This window comes from Heterocephalus glaber, unplaced genomic scaffold (genome assembly GCF_053883595.1).
Source record: "Heterocephalus glaber isolate CG9 unplaced genomic scaffold, H.glaber_assembly_v1.0 deba00000594, whole genome shotgun sequence".
Classification (NCBI taxonomy): domain Eukaryota; kingdom Metazoa; phylum Chordata; class Mammalia; order Rodentia; family Bathyergidae; genus Heterocephalus; species Heterocephalus glaber.
Window position 1 is genome coordinate 12,311,665 of NW_028258151.1, and position 20,001 is coordinate 12,331,665.

At 39.5% G+C, this 20,001-nt stretch overlaps 1 pseudogene; it reads left to right on the forward strand.

The window, feature by feature from the left end:
- The window catches only part of LOC101716237 (E3 ubiquitin-protein ligase RBBP6 pseudogene), a 101,594-nt pseudogene that overhangs the window by 78,675 nt on the left and 2,918 nt on the right, over positions 1 to 20,001 (forward strand).

A 20,001-nucleotide genomic window follows, 5' to 3' on the forward strand; every position in this document is an offset into this window, starting at 1 on the left:
AACACACAACAATGAATAGCTTTCCTCTACACAAACAACAGACTCACTGAGAGAGAAATAGGGCAAACAATTCCTTTCACGATAGCATCCAAAAAACTGAAATACCTAGGAATCAACCTAACAAAAGAAACCAAAGACCTCTTCTCTGAAAACTTCAGTACTCTGAAAAGAGAGATTGAAGAGGATATCAGAAAATGGAAAGACATCCCTTGTTCCTGGGTAAGAAGGATCAACATAGTAAAAATGGCCATACTTCCAAAACTCCCATACAGATTCAATGCAATCCAAATTGAAATTCCAGCAGCATACTTCGCAGACCTTGAGAAAACAATCCAAAAATTCATTTGGAACAAGAAGAGACCCAGAATATCAAAAGCAATTCTAGGCAATAGAGACAAGGCAAGGGGCATCACAACCCCCAACTTGAATCTATACTACAAAGCTACAGTGATAAAAACAGCATGGTACTGGCAGAGATACAAACCAGAGGACCAGTGGAACAGATTAGAAGATGCAGAAACAACTCCAGACACACTCAGCCACCTCATCTTTGACAATGGAGCCAAACACCCTCACTGGAGGAAAGATAGCCTCTTTAATAAATGGTGCTGGAAACAACTGGGTTTCAACTTGCCAAAGACTAAAACTAGACCTATATCTCTTACCATGCACTAAACTAAAATCAAAATGAATTAAAGATCTAAATATTAAAACAGAAACGCTGAAACGGCTGGAACAGAGGTTAGGTGGAAAAACTCTTGAAGACATTGGTATAGGAAAAGATTTTATGAACAAAACCTCAGTTGCCCTTGAACTAGCACAAACAATCAGCAAGTGGGATCTCTTACTAAAAAGCTTCTGCACAGCAAGGGAAACCAACAGCAGTGTGAAGCGACAACCCACAACGTGAGAAAAAATTTTCACCAGCTGTCCCTCAGACAAAGGTCTACTCTCTCAAATCTATGAAGAACTTAAAAAAATCAGACCTCCCAAATATAAAGACCCAATCCAAAAAATGGATATCTGAAATGAACAGATATTTCTCAGATAAAGAAGTAGAAATAGCAAATAAACATGAAAAAATGTTGCCATCACTTGTCATTTGAGAGATGCAAATGAAAACAACGCTGAGATTCCAGTTCACCCCAGAAAGATTGGCTGCTATCATGAAATCAACCAATAACAAATGCTGGCAGGGCTGTGGGGAAAGAGGTACCCTGCTCCACTGCTGGTGGGAGTGTAGACTGGTGCAACCACTGTGGAAATCAGTATGGATATACTTCAAGGAACTAGGACTGGAAGTCCCATTTGACCCAGCTGTTCCCCTGCTGGGTGTCTTCCCAGAAGAATTAAAAGAATCATACCACAGTGATATATGTGCACCGAAGTTCATAGCAGCACAGTTTGTAATAGCTAAAACTTGGAAACAGCCCAAATGCCCATCAACTGGAGACTGGATAAAGAAAATGTGTTTTTTTAATAAAATGGAGTACTACTCAGCCATAAAAAATGAGAATTTAGAGACATTCATTGCTAAATGGATGCACATTGAGGCAATACTCTTAAGTGAAATTAATAGGACACACGTTTGTAAACACCAAACAGTTTCTCTAGTGTGAGAAACTGAAAGTGTAAACAAGGACTAAAATATATAACAGATAATGGAAATAGGAAGAAAAGGGGCAAAGGGGAAGGGGAAGTGGGAGGGGTAGGGAAAAGGAAATAAAGGAATGGAATTAATATGAGAAAATGAAAAAAAGGAAACAAAGTCTTTGTAAATAGGGAGGGATGGAGGGGCTGAAGGGAGGACAGGGGAAGAGGTAAAAAATAAGAACCAAGAGAGATTATGTAAAGGTGCAAATTTCCAATGACAAATATCATTATATTGTATACCTAAGATGTTCCAATAAAAAAAATTCAAAATGTGGTAGGGAGAATGGAAAAAAAAATCATGTTATAATGGTCATCACACCAAGAGGAGGAATACATTATAGACACCTTCTCCCCCAGAAGATAATAGAAATGGATAGAATTTAGAACACAGGGTAAATTGGAAGGTGAGGCTATTTTTTGAAATAATTCGATAGATGTTGGACAGGGTTCAAGTTTTGATGATTTACTTTGTAGAAGATGAACAGTAGTGATTGGAGAGTTAGTGGGGTGAGTTCTGCTGCTGCACAAGAGAATATAAAAGAAACTTTCTAAAAACATCTTAATTTATAACTCTTCCTTTGAAAGAGTTAACCAAGTCAGGTTGTCAAATTGCTCTGACAAATAATTTGACTGACTTGCTTTTGCATTCGAAGGACTAAAATGCAAAAGATACAGTGTCCTGTGTTATGAAATTATCAATTAAGCTATATCATGTGTGTGCTTAAACTTTTTGCATTGCCTATAGAAAGCAGATGTTAAAATCCTCTGGCTGACTCTTCATAAGTGCTATGGTTTGGGTTCCAAGCATTGCCCAAAGATCTATATGTTAAGAGGCTTGATCTCCACCTTGGTGCCATTGGGAGATGGTGGAAAGTTAAGAGGTGGAGCCTGCTGGGAGATCTTTGAGTCACTGAGGGTGTGCCCCCAAAAAGGATTGTGGGATCCTGCTTTCTTCCTTTTTTTTTTCTTTCATTTTCTTCCTGGCCATAAAATGAATGGTTTTGCTCCACCATGCACTGCCACTCTGCCTCACCAAAGGCCCCAAACCAATGAGTTCAACCAATCATGGACTGACACCTCCAAAACCATTAGCCAAAATAAACCTAATCTCTTTATAAGATGACTTTTTCAGGTGTTTATTACAGTAACTAAAAGCAGACTCACACAATGAGGAAGCCCCAGGCTTTCAGTCTCTTCTCTCTTTAGTCATACCATACCACAAACCTCCTCCTCTATTCAGTACCTAAGAGCTCTGTGCTGCCTTCCCCTGTCTCTAAAGGCCCATCTTTATTTGTACCTTCACAGTTAACTCCCCCTTGACCTTTAAGATCTAGGCTATGCCTTACTTAATCTCAAAAACAACTTCACATGCCTTTTTTTATTCACATGCCTTTTGTCCATCTCCACCCTCCCTGAGTAGCATCCTGTACCTCCCAGGCCCTCTCTGCACCCTTCAGCCTGTGGTGTGGCCCTATTCGTGGGCCTCATGACACAGTGCTAGGTGATGATCTTGCTTGTCACTTCTAGACTGGCTGGGAACCACTACCAGGACTGGGTATCTGAAACCAAACACATATCTGCCCCAGGTAGAAACAGAAAGTGTTTGGTAGATGGAAGAATTTTAATCATAACTCTGACCCAACTTTGGATGTATTCAAGCTCAAAGAACTGGACATACTTCATCATGAGAATCATCCCTCATTTAACCTTCAAGGTCGGGTTTCATCCAGTGCCTGAGGCTGTATCTATTAACTTGTTTTCTAGTTTAAATGATGGTTTTATGAATAGTGCCCAAGTTTAATCAATGAATCAGTATCATCCACCAACTAGGGATCAGCACACCTAGCTCCTACCATTCCATTGCCTTTGAATGTGTTTGAAATGGAGTCACCTGGGAAAGAGGAATAAGAGAAGTTTATTCCCTTTTCAGCAGATCTCTCTGACTGCTGTGTATTATTGTAACAAGAGACACTGAAAGATGAGAACACAAACTAAAGCTACACTCTTCTGATCTGAAGTTGGGGGCAGACATTGGTTTCTGGATGGCAGAGAACCTACATAAGGCTGAGGAATTGATGCTTGCACACAAAGGAAAGCTTGTTCATCTTCAGATCATAATGCAAAGCAAATCTTTAAAACTCATCAGTAAGAACACATATCAGATATTAGTCTTTGACTATAATAAAGGGATGCATGAACACTCAGAACAAAGCTAGAAGATTCCTACTGCTGCTGATAAGCAAATTAAAGCACAAAAACAAAACTCCAGGAGTCATTTTTTCTTCTTATACATTATATCCTGGTAAAATTCCCACCTCATAAAAGGAAACCTCTATGACCATATAAGAAAAAAATTTTTTTAATTTATTTCAGTTTTTAAACAAGTTCAAACTAAAACAAAGATTTTATGACTCTCTCAGTCTGCCCTGTGGATTTCCACCTCTGACAAATGCCAGGAATCTCTGTGGCTGCTTTAGATGTTCAACCCACTTATTAAGAAGAATGAGAGAGTGTAGTGCCAGTTCAGAAACCAGGCTCCAGAAAAGGTAGCCACTACTTTGGACACAGCCAGAAGAAGATTTCTTGGCAATGAAGTGGTACATTTCAGGAATTTCACAATTCTCTCCATTCTGTGCCATTTAAGAACAGTGTTTTCAATGCCAAGAGGTGCTGTGGAGCTGCACATACAGATGGAAGTATTCCCTCCAGATAATTGTATTATGCTGAAAGTGAAAACTAAAACCCAACAGAGAGGAGCTAATCTCTTTCTAAGGGTTATCAGGCCACTGGATGAAAGGGAGAATTAACTGGACATAAATTTTGAAGAATACATGCTTATCAATTTTGCATTTAATTGGTGTACGACTTTTGGTGAGAGGAAGAGACTGTGCTCTGTGTCAGATGCAATGATCTTCAAGCTAAAGTAGTTGGACAATGAGAATATTATCTCTCAATATGTGTGACCTAAGGACTAAATATTGCTAGAATGTATTTGGATGAAAAAAGGAAGAGGAAAAAATACAAGGTAATATGATTGGCTCCCAACCAGAGAGAGAAAATACCAGGAATGGAGCCATGCATCCATCTAGAAGTCTACTCACTGGATCCTTTACAGTGCCTGAAATATATTCATATATGAAACAAAAGACTCATTTGGTTAAAAGTAAGGCATCTTTTGAAATATGTGTGTATAAACCAGTGAAACCAAATAAAGGCTGTACCTGAATTAATGGTATGGTACTAGGCACGCATGAAGCTCAGTGGTAGAGCACTTGCCTAGCATTCATGAGGCCCTGAGATCCATCCCAGTACCACTAAAGAAAAATAAAGAATATGGTATCAATGTCAATTTCCAGGGCTTGACAATGCGCTATGGTTACATAAGAGATCATCACTGAGAAAGTATGGGAACTCTACTATTTTTTGAAACTCTTTAAAAGTCTTAAACTATTTTAAAATAAACATTGATAATAATTTAAAGAGAAAGGTAAGATGCACTCTTGACATGCCACGAGTTGATGGAAACCATCAGCCTGGACTCAGAGGAGCCCAGGGGAGGACAACTCACTGGCCTGTTCACTTGGCCAAGAGAGTGATCCAGTGAGAAATACATGTGGATCCCATGTGGCTGCCAATTCATGCTTGAGTATTTGGTTATCATAGCCTTGCTTACCCAAACTAATGTGGTCCGATTCCCTTTTCTCCCACAAGTCCACCAGGGACCTTCATTAAGTAGTTTGAAAACTTCTTTAACAAAGCTATCAATGACCTATAAGAAGGGAAGGAAGAGGTCAAGTTTTCAAATGAGTTAAGCTTGGCTATCTCTAGTCAAGCTCAAGTGGTAGTACTAGATAGGTGAAAATTTAGCTAGAAAAATTACAATTTAAAGTTTTCTTTTAAACTGAGTGTAGTGGCAAGTGCCTGTAATCCCAGCATTCCTAGAGGCTCATGAAAGAGGATTGCAAGTTTGAGCCCAGCCTGGACATTTTTAGTGACTTACCAAGATCCTGTTTCAAGATAAAATAAAAAAGGGTTAGGGATGTAGCTCAGTATCAAAGGCCCCGGGTTCAATACCCAGTACTGAAAGAAAATAATTTTAGGTAGAGATAGAAAGACCTTTAGAGCAAGGCAGACTACCTGCCATGCAAATTTAAGGAACCTATGTTTCTTTGACATGGAACAGAGACCTGTGGTGCCTTTGTGGCCTGACAGAGACTCTTTACTCCTCTGGTTTACAGAGCCAAGGAAGGTTAATAAACTTGAATTGGAGACCAAGGAACTTGCTGTTGAGGAAGAGCTAAGGGAAAACCCAACTCTTCTCTTTATATTTTCAACATTTTAGGGACCACTTACAGTTGGACCAAATGACCAGCACCAGAAAGATGAAAAAAAAAACTTCACTGCTTTTAATAGTTAGGTTTTCATCGTTATCTTTAGCATCACTTTTCCTTCCTAATAACAACTAGAACCAAGGCTAAAAATTTAAAACTATTTTGTCAACTTAAATCATTTCCAAATTACTCTGGAAGGGATGCATCGCTGAGGGCTCAACTATATATAATTTATATATACTAGATATAATTTATATAATTTATTTTTTAAGTGAATGTATTCCTATATTTCTTCAAATTCAGGGCTCATCAATTTTTTAACAACTCTTCTCAGCAGAGATCCTTAAAGAAGACTTTTGTGTTAAGCCACCATTGCCAAACTGGATAATTCACAGAACACTGTTCCATGGAGGTTAATAACATGGAGTGATAAAAGGCCTCCACTGTCAAGAAGATTGAGAGAGAAACCCTGGTCCAACTCAGTGTCCTGACTTCTTGCAGGGCTTCTTGAAGCCTTCAAGAACGTTCAGATGTGCTAATGTGGAAGATGTGCTAATGTGGCCAATCTTCAGGCCAACAAGGCTTTGCTGGAATGCACCCATCCTTTGCACAGTGACTGAGGGTCTTCTTCCTACTCTTTCTCCAGCAGATTCCCACCCTGAACCAAGCCAGCTCCCTGCTGTCCCTCTGCAGGCTTTTCCAAGCTCTGTGATCAGGATTCAGACTGAAGCCAACAGAAACCTCAGGCCTGGCCCTGTCTGGGCCTCTTCAGCATCCTCTAGTCAACTCTCCCCAAACTCTGCTGTGCAGGGACCACCTCAACCCTACCTTTGTCTCCTCAATCCCCCTCCAACTGAGCACCTTTCTTCTCAGTCCTGAGAAAAGACCAGGCTCACCGATGGAGAGTTCTTAGGGTTGTTTCCAACTCTCCTAACTCTCTTAGTTGTGCCTGTCTCTGCTCCCTCCTCCTGCACAGCGGCTACTTCTCTGAAGGGTATGACTCAGTGCTGGCCTGAGAGCCCACCTCTTCCGTAGCTGAACAACTATACCTTCTCCAGTGTCCCTACACATTCTGGTCATGTGACCAGTATCAGCATCACTGAGCAGTGCCATTGGTAAAGGGGACAGCCATCCAGGTATCTGTCCCTGACATTCAAGAAGGTTCCTCCACTGGTGTCTACCTGTGTAGTAGGAAGGGATAAGGGATGATCACCCAGAAACCATCTCATAGGTGTTTGGAGAGACTGGATAAAATAAGGAGCCTTCATGTCCCTGACCATGAGGATACAGTTATTTTCAATACGGAATAATACACTCCACACTGTATTCCTATTGAAGCAGCGTATACTTTTTTTCAGGCCCAGCTCTCATTTCCAGGGTATGCCCTAGAATTCAAGCCTCCCTCCTACACACACACATGCAAACACACATACTTCTAAAATACTGTACTCAACCTCTCAAACTCCCTGGCACCCAGGGATGTCATGTGACCCACGAGAAGCATATGGGTAACCCTGAATTGGGCTTCTCTTCCCTTCCTGAATAAAATGCTGAAGCCTTGTAATGAATCAGCTTTAACTTATCATTCTTTCCCCTTCCTCATGTCTTGGGGAGTATCCACAATCCTGTGACCAGGTGAAAATGACACATTAAGGATGAGACACAGAAGACAGAGGAATATACTCCTCAATATTCTCTTTCCTCACCTTTGACATCAGACAATGGGCAGCCCACCTACAGACTTCGAGTTATAGAAGGAAAAGTGACTCTCTGTTTGTTATGCTTACATGTACAGCTGCCCTTCACATTCGTAAGTTCCACCCATATCTGCAGATTCAACCCACTGTGAATGGAGAATATTTGGGGGGAAAATTGTGTCTGTACGTAGACCATTTTTCTTACCATTATTCCCTAACCAATGTATCATAACAACTATTTATATAACATTTACATTATATTAGGTATTATAAATATTAAAAATAATCTAGAGACTATTTAAAATGCATAGGAGGATGTACCAAGGTTATACACAAATGCAACACCATTTTATGTAAGGGACGAGAGCACCTAAAGATTTTGTACCTGGTTGGGGGATCCGCTAGAACCAGTCCCTCACAGATACTGAGAGGTGACTACATTTCTAACTGATACCTCTGCTCTAACAATTTGCACTTAAATGTATGTTGAATTCATGTCTTCAGCTGTCACTGTGAGATCCCCTATGGAATTCTTTTATGACAGTTGCTACTACATCATACTTATTGCCTGACCTCTCTGCATCCAGTCTTGACCCTCCTCTCCAGTCTCTATTCTGCATCCAGGATGGTCTTTTTAACACTCAGAATTGATCCCACTTCTGTCCTGCTGACAATTCAGCTAACAAGGGGCCCCCAGTCCATTCCCCTTTTCAGAGTGGGGCTATTGCTATGAAGCAGCTGCCCAGTCCGGGACTATATTTCCAACCCACTGCTTCTAGGTGGGGCTTAGTGACAACAGCTGGCCAGCGGGTTATGTGGAAACAATATGTCGTGCTGATCATTAATTGTGATACGTCAACTTGATTTGAGTCAGGATCACTTAGCAGATTAATAAAGTGCTAGGTGAATCTATGGATGATTGACATGTAAGTCAGAAAACAGAGTGGGGAAGACTCATCCTGGGTGTGAGTGGCTCAAACAAATGGGCTTGTATCCTGGACAGAATAAAAAGGGAAAGAAAAAGGAAGTGTTGCCTTTTTAGAAGAGGTCCATTGCCTTTGGACTGAGCATTGGTGTCTAGTTATTCTTCAGGGTTTCAACACAGACTCATACCAGTGACTGTACCGTGAACTTCCAGGCCTTGACCTTCAATTGCTACTGGATCTTCTAGTATGTAGATAGTCATTTTGGATTCTTCCACCTTGATCTGCAGAAGGCTATTCAGACTCTTTTACCTCTGGTCCTGTAAGCCTACCTAATAATTCTCTTTGTATAATTATACATATATTTTAAATAGATTTTGTTCCTCTAGAGAACCCTAACTAATAATCATTTTGGAGGCCAAGGTGGCTAAGCATGCCTACGTTCTCCACTCCTTATATCTCTCCCCTTCACTGTTGCAGGAAGACTGAAGGATGGAGGAGACATACAGTATAATCACCAGCTGGGAGAAAGATGCCCAACCACCAGAAACACCTCACTGGCCTGATGAGAGAGTCGGGAATAGACTGAAATGTGTGCCGAGCCACTGAAACTTTGAAGTTTATTTCTTACAGCAGCTAATGGTACTCTAACTGGTACATTTTTCAATTAACCATGGAATAAAGTTCAACATCTTTAATGTGGCTTTCCACAATGTCACACTAGTCAGTATCCTGTTCTCTCTTCATCCCACTACACTGGACAGTGATCTTGGACAACCACATATGTCTGCATTGGTTTTCAAACAGGCCATTCTTTTGGTCTTGCCTGGAAACTCCCTCCTGTACTCTGTCTGGTGAATGCCACAAAGGGATCACCTTGGATCACTTCTTCGGAGAGATCCCCCCACAACTGGTCAACACATAAAATCCTCCATTATACACTTCTGTGTCTCTTAGTTCTTCCCATTCAGAACCTCCTTAAGCTTGTCAACATTCCCACTCCCTGCCAGACTATAAGCTCCAAGAAGACAGGGGCACTTCCATCCAGTTCATGACTATCTTCTTGTCAGTAGGACAGTGCCAGATACATAGAAAACAACCAATGAACATCTGTTGGATGCATTACTGAATAATCTGATGTTGCAAAATAGTCTTGTGTTCCTGATGAGGGAGACTCATGGGAACTATCACTCATGCTGTAGGAATTCCTAGATTTTATTTTAAAATTCTATTAACAGTGTTACTCTTTCATGATTATCTTTTTCTCTCTGCCTTTTTCACCAGGAAAATTCCAGACAGAATCATAGCTCACCCTTAAGGCCAGTAGAAAATCTGAGAACATGTCTTTCTGGACATTTTCTTAAGCTAATTCCATTGAATAATTCAACACCCACCCCATCATCCTGAGTTTATTATCCTTCATCTTCAAGTTGTGCATGAACTTTTATGGGACTCAAGTGCTTTTCTGTACAGAGTGGCATATAAAATCTTTAAAGTCTCATTCTTTATGCAAAGTCTGACCTATAATTTTTCATGCTTATATTAACTTGGAAATAGTTAAAATTTATCTTTTTTATTTTGCTTATAAATATTGAATCTTCCTAGATGCAACTCAGTAGAAAGCTACTTATCATTTATGGTAAAGGTCACTATGAAAGAAGGCAGATATTTTTAAAATATTCTCTATCAAAATGAAAATTTTTACAATTTCAAGCCCAGCCTGGTCAACTTAGCAAGGCCCTATCTTCAAATAAAAAATTTAAAAAGGGCTGGGAATATAGCTCAGGGAAAAGGTTCAGGAATAAATCCCCAGTGCTGGGAGAGAAGGGGGAGAGAGAGAGAATTTAAAGATGACAGAGCTAAAAAAGAGTCTTAGGAGGTCATATTGTCTAATTCCTTCACATCACAGGTGAGAAAAGCTAAAAGCCAGAGAGGTAAAATGAGTCTCCCAAGACTATGCACTGTTCCTGCTGGAGCCAGGCCTCCAATTTAATTAAGTCTGCTCCTAAATCAATGTTCTTTATAATGCAACCCCCTACCCTGTTGTTACTTTACCAGGTTGTGATAGGATAATTAATGATCCCCCATATCCACATCTTAATCTCTGGAACCTATAAATGTTACCTTTTATGGCAAAAGGGGACTTCCCAAATGTGATTAAGTTAAAGGTCTTGGGAGGAGAAGATGATCCTCAAATATCCAAGTGGATGCTCGATGTAAACACAAGTGTCCTTATAAGACAGGCAGAAGGAAATCTGATTACAGAGGAGGAGACGGCAATGTGATTACAGAAGCAGAGAGTGGAGTGATGTGGCCACAAGCCAAGGAGTGCCTGCAGCATTAGAACCTGGAAGAGACAGATTCTTTTCTGGAGCTTCCATAGGGCATGCAGCCTGCAGATAACTAGATTTTACCCTAGTGTCATGATTTCAGACTTCTATACTTCTAAACTGTGAGGGAATAAATCTGTACCATTAATCTGAGCTACCAATTTGTGGTCGTTTGTGACAGTGGCTACAGGAAACTAATTGACAAAGTTGGCGAACTATGGCTCATGACCATGTATGGCCTGCCTGGTTTTGTAAATAAAGATTTATTGGAATACAGCCAAGATCTTTGCTCTGTGCAATACTGTGACTGCCTTTGCATGACCCTGGCAGAGCTGAGTAATACAGCTAAGTAACTGCCACACAGACCATATGGCCTGCAAAGCTGCAATTATTTACAGTCTGGCCCTTTGCAGAAAAAAAAAATTTGCTGACCGTGCTTCAAGCTGTGAATTAATTCCACTCTTTCTCACATTTTTTCATTGCCTTTCTGACTAAAAATAATACATGTTCATTACATAAAATTAAAACATTACAAAATGACATTACCTAGAAAATGTGCCCTGCAACTATTGTTAAAAATATGAAATATAAAAAAATATGATATGCTCCCCAATTGGTTCTTTTTCTCTATACATATAACATTTATTATTGCTATTATTGTTAACCTATGTTTATTAAGTCTCTAGGAATTCATTACAAAGGACTACTTCAAGAAGACAATATGCCTGGGACACTTTTTAATAAGTAAACAAGAGCAAAGAGGATAGTGTGAAACTTACAGGCTCCATGATGACACAGAGTCTAGTTGGCCATGCATAGATTGAGCTGCTCAACCCAAGCCCCAGCCTCCACTGGGCCAAGCCCAGACACCCTCTTTGGAGCAGCTGCTCTTAGCCTCTGTGGGCGCCAATTCCTTACCTGTCAAATGGGAACAAGAAGACATACAGAACAAGGTCACAGAGTAGCAATTTCCAGAGATGAGCATGTGAAGTGTTCCACATAGTGCTTGGTACGATTGTCCAACCAAAGAGAAAATAGTTGCCATCTTTTTTTTTTTTTTTTTGGTACCAGGGATCAAACTCAGGACCTTGCACTTGTGAGGCAGGCGCAGCACCACTGAGCTAAATTCCTGGCCCAGTTGCCCTCATTTTTAATCCAATAAAAATATCTTGGTTTAAAATGTTCAAGAAAAATGATTTTTATAAAATGAATGGACAAAATTTTTAAGTTCTTTTTTTTTCTAATATAAAAGGAATGCCTGGTTATTGTGCATAATTTGAATGTAACTGAAATCACAAATTTAAGAATTAATACTACCTTTTAATCTTACCACCCTGAAATTGCCTTGTTTGCTATTTTCATATATTTTCTTCTAATCTCTTTTCTATATGCAGCTATATGTGCCCATTTATAACAAAATTTAAATCTTATTATGTGCAAAGTTTATATCTCTCTTTTTTCATTAAAACCATATATCTCATGCCATTAACAGTAAATATTTTTGGAAAACACATTTAATACCTACTTGTGTTTTATATATATATATATATCAAGCATTTTACTTCCACAAATGCATCCCAGGTGTCTGTCACTCATCAGACACCCTGGTTGATGTTCAAAAGGTGAAGACAAATATTTCGCTGCCATCAAGGAGCTTATAATTTTGTAAGGAAAAATGGCAAAGTATATTTGTAGTTTATGATACATTGATAGTTTATGAGACTCCAATAAGCATATTTTTAAATGCAATAAGCTGAGGAAGGCATATGAAGTTTTTCTCTCATTTCTTTGAATTTTCTGCCATTTACATAATAAAATTTCCAAATGTTATCATGTGAGAGGTAACAGAGATAGCAAGGAACATCCTTTGCCAAGAAAGGAAAATTTTTCTCTGAGTATGTACTCTCTGGAAGGTATTTTTTCAATGCCACAAGTCCCTTTAAAGAGAAGGGAAATGAGGTGCTTGTGTGTCTGTCTCACCTTAGATAGTGAGTTCTGAGCTGGCATCAGAAATGGGAACCAAATTCTAGGAAAATTGCTCTAAAATTTCCACAAGGTGATCCAATTAAGATATGACTGGCAGCCATGAAAAGCTTTGGTACTGCCAAACCACAGAGAAATTTTAGATGTAAAAACACAAGAAATATCTTGCTGGATAACCAAATATTTTTTAAAAGGCCCATATAGCATAGGCTTAAACTTCCAAGACATCCTGGATTATTTTTCTTGCCCTGCTGCCAAAGATAACCTAAAACAAGGGAAAACACTGGCTATACCACAAAAGCCAGACAAGTAAACACAAATCTGCAATGAATCTTTCTTAGCCTCAGCAAAGTCCAAACCTAAAATCCATCTTCAGCACATTGGAGTGGAATCTCTTAGGTCAACTAACAAGACCCCCCTTGCAGGGTGCTGACACCAAACCAGTCCTGAATCTCCTGTGACATGTGGTCCATTCAAAGTACTTTGTAAATGGGGCCCCTGATGTTCTGAGTGTCTCTGAAGGCTACCAGCTCCCTTGACCTCAGAGAAAAACCCACTCCCACTCAAATAGCACTTGGCCCTACATATTGGGGAGCCAGTATGACCCAACCCAGTCCACTGCAGGTTATGGCACTAATGGAAGCCAAGAAAAGTAGGCATCCAATGCAGCCTACAAAGCTCTTTAACAACAAGAACACCAATCTTAAATGATAGCTCTTAAAAAGTCAGTGTTCTCCTGACTCCTTTCCATTCTTCAGTAAGCACATTGAAGACCAAGATAAGTGGGATATACTGGGAACCTAGAAAATCCTCCCAAAATAGGCTGCTCAAATTGCTTACACAATCAAATCTCTTTGTTCCTCTTAAAAGACTTTACTGTTTATATCATCTCCATTGTTTTCTTAAACTTGCCCCATTAATTGGAACATTTTAAGATAATGGAATATTTGTTTAGTGCCATGGAGCAGAGCTAAAACTTTCTGGGATGAGACTGTGATATTACTCAATCAAGCACTATGTGCTATGTCCTCTCCACTCAAGGCCTCTCAAATAGTTGCTGGTGCTGAGCCTTTCAGGTAGTGTATAATTGTTTCTTATTATGATTTTATTTCACTTTTCCTTTATGATAAATGATATTGAACGTATTTTCATGTGATTATTGACCACTCATATTTACGCTTTTGTTAAACTGTCTTTATCTCTTTTGTCCATTTTTTAAAAACTGAGCTGACAGGGCCGGAGATTTAGCTCAGTGGTTTCCCCACCTACTGCGCAAGCACAAGGACCTGAGTTCGATCCCTGGTACCAAAAAAAAAAACCTGAGCTGTCTTTTTATTGTTGAGTTACAGGAGTTCTTTACATATTACTGATACAAATCCAGTGTCAGATATATGTCTTGTGAGTATTTTCTCCTGGTCTGTAGCTTGCCTCTTTATTTTTCTTGATAGTGTTATTTTTTTACAAGCAGAATTTAAAAATTTTGATGAAGTCCAACTTAACATTCTTTCTTTAACTTATATTACTTTCTCTTGTGATTTATGCTTTCTGTACTCTAATAAATTTTTGTCTTCTCAAAATTCATGAAGATATTTCCCTAGGTTTTCTTCTAGTAGCTTTATTAGCTTTATTATTAGCTTTATTTATTACCTTTATTATTTTTTATTTATTATTCTTCGTATTACATCAATCTTTAATTTTTCTTTTTTTATCTTTAATTTTTCTTCATAACATAAACTAAGGCTTGAGATCAAATATATACACATATGCATGAATATATGAATATATGAATATCCCTTTGTTCCATAACCACTTACTGAAGAGATTTTCCCCAATTGCTTTGGCACGCCTGTCAAATTTTATTTAGTCAAGTATATATGGGTTTTCTCTGGATATTCTGTTCTGTTCCATTAATATATGTGACCTTTGCTAATGCCACATTAACCTCATTAGTAGAGTTGAATCAAACACTATGAGTCCAGCAAATTTGATCATCTTTTAAAAGATTGTCTAGGCTATTCTTGTCCTTTGCTTTCCCAAATAAGTTTTAAAATTGAATTATTCATTCCTGGACAAAAATATCTTTAACCATTGCATTAAGGTGATGGAGCAAGGTTTTGCTACAGAAAACATGACCGAAACTTTGAGATGACCATCCTGGTGGAAGTGTATCAGGGAGAGAAGCAAGGAGGATAACCCAGTATGGTTACTGCCACAGACTGGCTTATGTCCCCCCAGAGTCATAGTACAAACACCCAGAGTGACAGTATTTAGAGATGGAGCTTTGGGAGGTGATCAGCTTTAGAGAGGTCATGAGGGAGGGACTTTCAAGATGGAATTTGTGCCCTTAAAAGAGGAGACCAGAAAACTGGCCTCTTCTTTCTCTCCTCTCCACCATTTGAGGACACAACAAGCCAAGAAAAGAGCCTTCATAAGGAACTGAGGATAATAGCTGGCATCTAGATCTTGAACTTTCCAGCCTCCAGAACTGTAAGAAAAAAAACCTGTTGTTTAAGCCACCCAGTTTGTAGTATGTGATTATGGCAGCCCATGTAGCCAACAGTAAGACTCTAAGCATGAAAGGGAAATTATCATGGACCTTAAAGCAGACAATTTAATTTAATTCAAGGGGCCATTAAAACCTATCAGTGGCAGATTAAGCATATGCATTTATCTCCATTCCTTTTCAAAATCCTACTAAAATGACAGGAAAGGAAAAATATGAAACTCATAAATCCTAGGAAAATAGAAGAGGAGATACATCAATCAACTCCTTGAAGGTAGAAAGCAGATGGGGAGTTGATAGCTGCCCTAAACTGAACAGAGGAAGTTGAAACCAAGGAAAAACAAGCAATTTGTCCTGCTGAGTCCAGGAAGAGTCAGGAATGAGAAGCCACAACTCCAATAGACATGTAGACCTGCACGAAGAGCAGCTAGACCACGGGATCCTCGTCCTACAGCCATAATAGAGCAGCACCATCAGAGAAAATATGATGGGTGTGATTTAAAATTTCCCAGTGGCCACAATAAGAAAGGTAAAATCAATTTTAATAGTGAATATATAAGTCCCTCATACAAAATGGCATAGTATTTACATACAGCCTATGCATGTCTTCTTGTATATTTTAAATCACATTTAAATCTCTTATAATACCTACACAATCATGACTCACATAGTATTACTACTATAACACTCGGGTGAATTCATGGGTATGGAACCCATGAATACAAAGCTGACTGTATATCCAATATATTGTCACTTTCACATGTAATTCCATTTTTTAAAATACTAATGAAATATTTTATCTTTTTAATGTAGTCTTCACAATCCCATGTCTCACATTCATAGCACCTCTCTATTCTGACTAGCCACCTTTCAAATACTCCATGACCTCCAGAAAGTGAGGGGCTTTGGAACTGGACCACATGAGCCATGGGTAACAGAACCAGAGAGACCCTGAACATGAAGGCACAGACCTGGGAGTACTTTAAAAAGCTGCATTCTAACAATGAAACCTACAGTTCCCTCTCACCTCAAAACCAGAACACAGCCCTCCCTGGCCCTCAGTTCAAGAGGCTGGGTCCTTCCCAGGTCTCCAAAGTGACAAAAGCCATTGAGAGAGAAAATAAAAATCTCAGAAATCAGTAACTCCCAAGAATTAATAGAAGATGTTATACCCATAAAGTAATATCAGGATACCCTAAAAATGAAGACATTTTGAAAATTTTAAATATCAGAGCTAAGTAAAAAATGTCAAGAAAGGATTGGGCAATAAAGACAAAGTAGACTGTGCTGCTGCTGTTTTTTCTACTTGCCCTACCTTGCCCCTCTGCCATGCTGCCCTGCCTTGGAGCCAGCTGTCTGTGGACTGAGATCTCTACAAAATATTTTTAATTTAAGAAAAGCAGCCACCCTGAAGTGGACCTAACAGCAAGAAAATTTTGAATATACTGATGATAATGTTCTAATTCCTAAGAATTCATCTGTAATTGTTAGAAGAATTCCTATAGGAGGTGTTAAGTCTACAAGCAAGACATATAAGTCGAACTGAACCCATAATGGGAACTACAAAAGCAACTGATGACTCTTCAGCATCTATTACTCTGGCCCAGCTTACAAAGACTGCCAATCTGGCTGAAGCCAATGCTTCCAAAAAAGATAAAATTAAAGCAATGATGTCACAGTCTGGCCATGAATACAACCCAATTAATTACATGAAGAAACCTCTAGAACCACCACCTCTGTCTTGTACATATTTCCATTGTAGTAAAGCTGGCCATTATATTAAGAAATGCGCAACAAATGAGGATAAGAACTTTGAATCTGGACCTAGAATTAAAAAGAGCACTGGAATTCCCAGAAGTTTTATGATAGAAGTAAAAGATCCTAACATGAAAGGTGCAATGCTTACAAACACTGGAAAATATGCAATACCAACTACAGATGCAGAAGCATATGCAATTGGAAAGAAAGAAAAACCACCCTTCTTACCAGAGGAACCATCTTCTTCTTCAGAAGAAGATGATCCTATCCCAGATGAATTGTTGTGTCTGATCTGCAAAGATATTGTGACTGACGCTGTTGTCATTCCCTGCTGTGGAAACAGTTATTGTGATGAATGTACATAAGAACAGCACTCCTGGAATCCGATGAGCATACATGTCCAACATGTCATCGGAATGATGTCTCTCCTGATGCTTTAATTGCCAACAAATTTTTATGGCAGGGCTGTTGCTAACTTCAAAAATGAAACTGGCTATACAAAAAGACTACGAAAACAGTTAGTTCCACCACTACCTCCAATACCACCTCCAAGACCACTCATTCAACGAAACCTACAACCTCAGATGAGATATCCAATATCACAACAACAAGATCCTTTGATGATTCCAGTGACATGTTCATCTACCCACTTGGCTCCCTCTTTATCTTCATTAACTTCAAGTCAGTCTTCTTTGGCCCCGTCTGTACCTGAAAATCCGTCTTCTACCCCAGCTCCTGTACCTGACATAACTGCAACTGTTTCCACATTTGTCTATTCAGTAAAATCAGATGGACCTTTCCATGATTCTGATAATAAAATATTGCCAGCTGCAGCCCTTGCATCAGAGCACTCAAAGGGAATTTCTTAAATTGTAATCACTGCTCTTATGGAAGAGAAGGGTTATCAGGTGCCTGTTCTTGGAACTCCATCTTTGCTTGGACAGTCATTATTACACGAACAGCTGATCCCCACAACTGGTCCAGTAAGAATAAATGCTGCTCATCCAGGTGGTGGTCAACCAGGTTGGGAACATTCCAACAAGCTTGGATATCTAGTTTCTCCACCACAGCAAATTAGAAGAGGGGAGAAAAGTTGCTACAGAAGTATAAACTGTGGGTAGACACCACAGTGAAAGATCACAGAGGACTCGAGGCCCATCACTGCCAGCGACTCCAGTCTTTGTGTCTATTCCACCACCTCCTTTGTATCCACCTCCACCCCATACACTTCCTCTCCCTCCAGGAGTTCCTCCCCCACAGTTTTCTCCTCAGTTTCCTCCTGGCCAGCCACCACCTGCTGGTGTAGCATCCCTCCTCCAGGACATCCCTCCTCCAGGGTTTCCTCCAGCTCCAGCCAATTTAACAATGACTTGGGTATCATCAGGAGTGCAGGCAGCTCATTCAAATACCATCCCAACAACACAAGCACCACCTTTGTCCAGGGAGGAATTCTATTGAGAACAGCGCCGACTAAAAGAAGAGGAAAAGAAAAACTCCAAGCTAGATGAGTTCACAAATGATTTTGCTAAGGAATTGATGGAATACAAAAAGACTCAAAAAGTGCTCATTTTCCAGCTCTAAATCTCCCTATAGTGGGTCATCATATTCAAGAAGTCCATATACTTACTCTAAATCAAGATCTGGCTCAACACGCTCACGCTCTTACTCTCCATCACTCAGCCGCTCACATTCTCGTTCCTATCCACGATCACCTCCATACCCCAGAAGAGGCAGAGGCAAGAGTCACAATTACTGATCTCGGTCTAGATCCCACAGATATCATTGATCTAGGTCAAGGTCACCTCATATAGCTGCTATCATTCACGATCAAGATCTCCTCAAGCATTTAGGGGACAATCTCCCAACAAACGTAATGTCCCTCAAGGAGAAACCGAATGTGAACATTTTAATAGATACAGAGAAGTTCTACCACCTTATGACATGAAAGCATATTATGGGAGGAATGTGGATATTAGAGATCCATTTGAAAAAGAGAGTTATCGGGAGAGAAAATATAGAGAGTGGTATGAAAAATACTATAAAGCATATGATGCTGGAGCACAGCCTAGACCCTCCACAAACAGAGAGAACTTTTCTCCAGAGAGGTTTTTACCTGTTAATGTGAGGAATTCACCCTTCATAGGAGGTCGCAGAGAAGATTATGTTGGACAAAGTCATAGAAGTTGAAATATAGGTGGCAATTATCCAGAGAAGCTTTCAACAAGGGAGTGTCATAACCGGAAGGATAGTACAAAGACTAAAGAGAAGGACAGTGAAAGTGTTCCTGGAGATGGTAAAGGAACTAAGCATAAGAAAAACAGAAAACAAGAAAAGGCGAGGAGAAATCAAGGAAATCAAGAGAACCTACAGGTGTTGAAGAAAATAAGACAGACTCATTGTTCTCCCAAGCAGAGATGATGCTACACCTGTTTGGCATGAATCAATGGATGTAGAATCCATCACTTTTAAATCAGTGTCTAACAAAGGTCTACTATCTAAAATCTATAAAGAACTTAAAAAAATCAGACCTCCCAAATTTAAAGACCCAATCCAAAAATGGGCATCTGAAATGAACAGACATTTCTCAGACAAAGAGGTAGAAATAGCAAATAAACATATGAAAAAATGTTCAACTAGTCATTTGAGAGATGCAAATGAAAACAATGCTGAGATTCCAACTCACCCCAGAAAGAATGGCTGCTATCATGAAATCAATAACAAATGCTGGCAGAGCTGTAGAGAAAGAGGAACCCTTCTCCATTGTTTGTGGGAGTGTAGACTGGTGCAACCACTGTGAAAATCAGTATGGAGATGCCTCAAAGA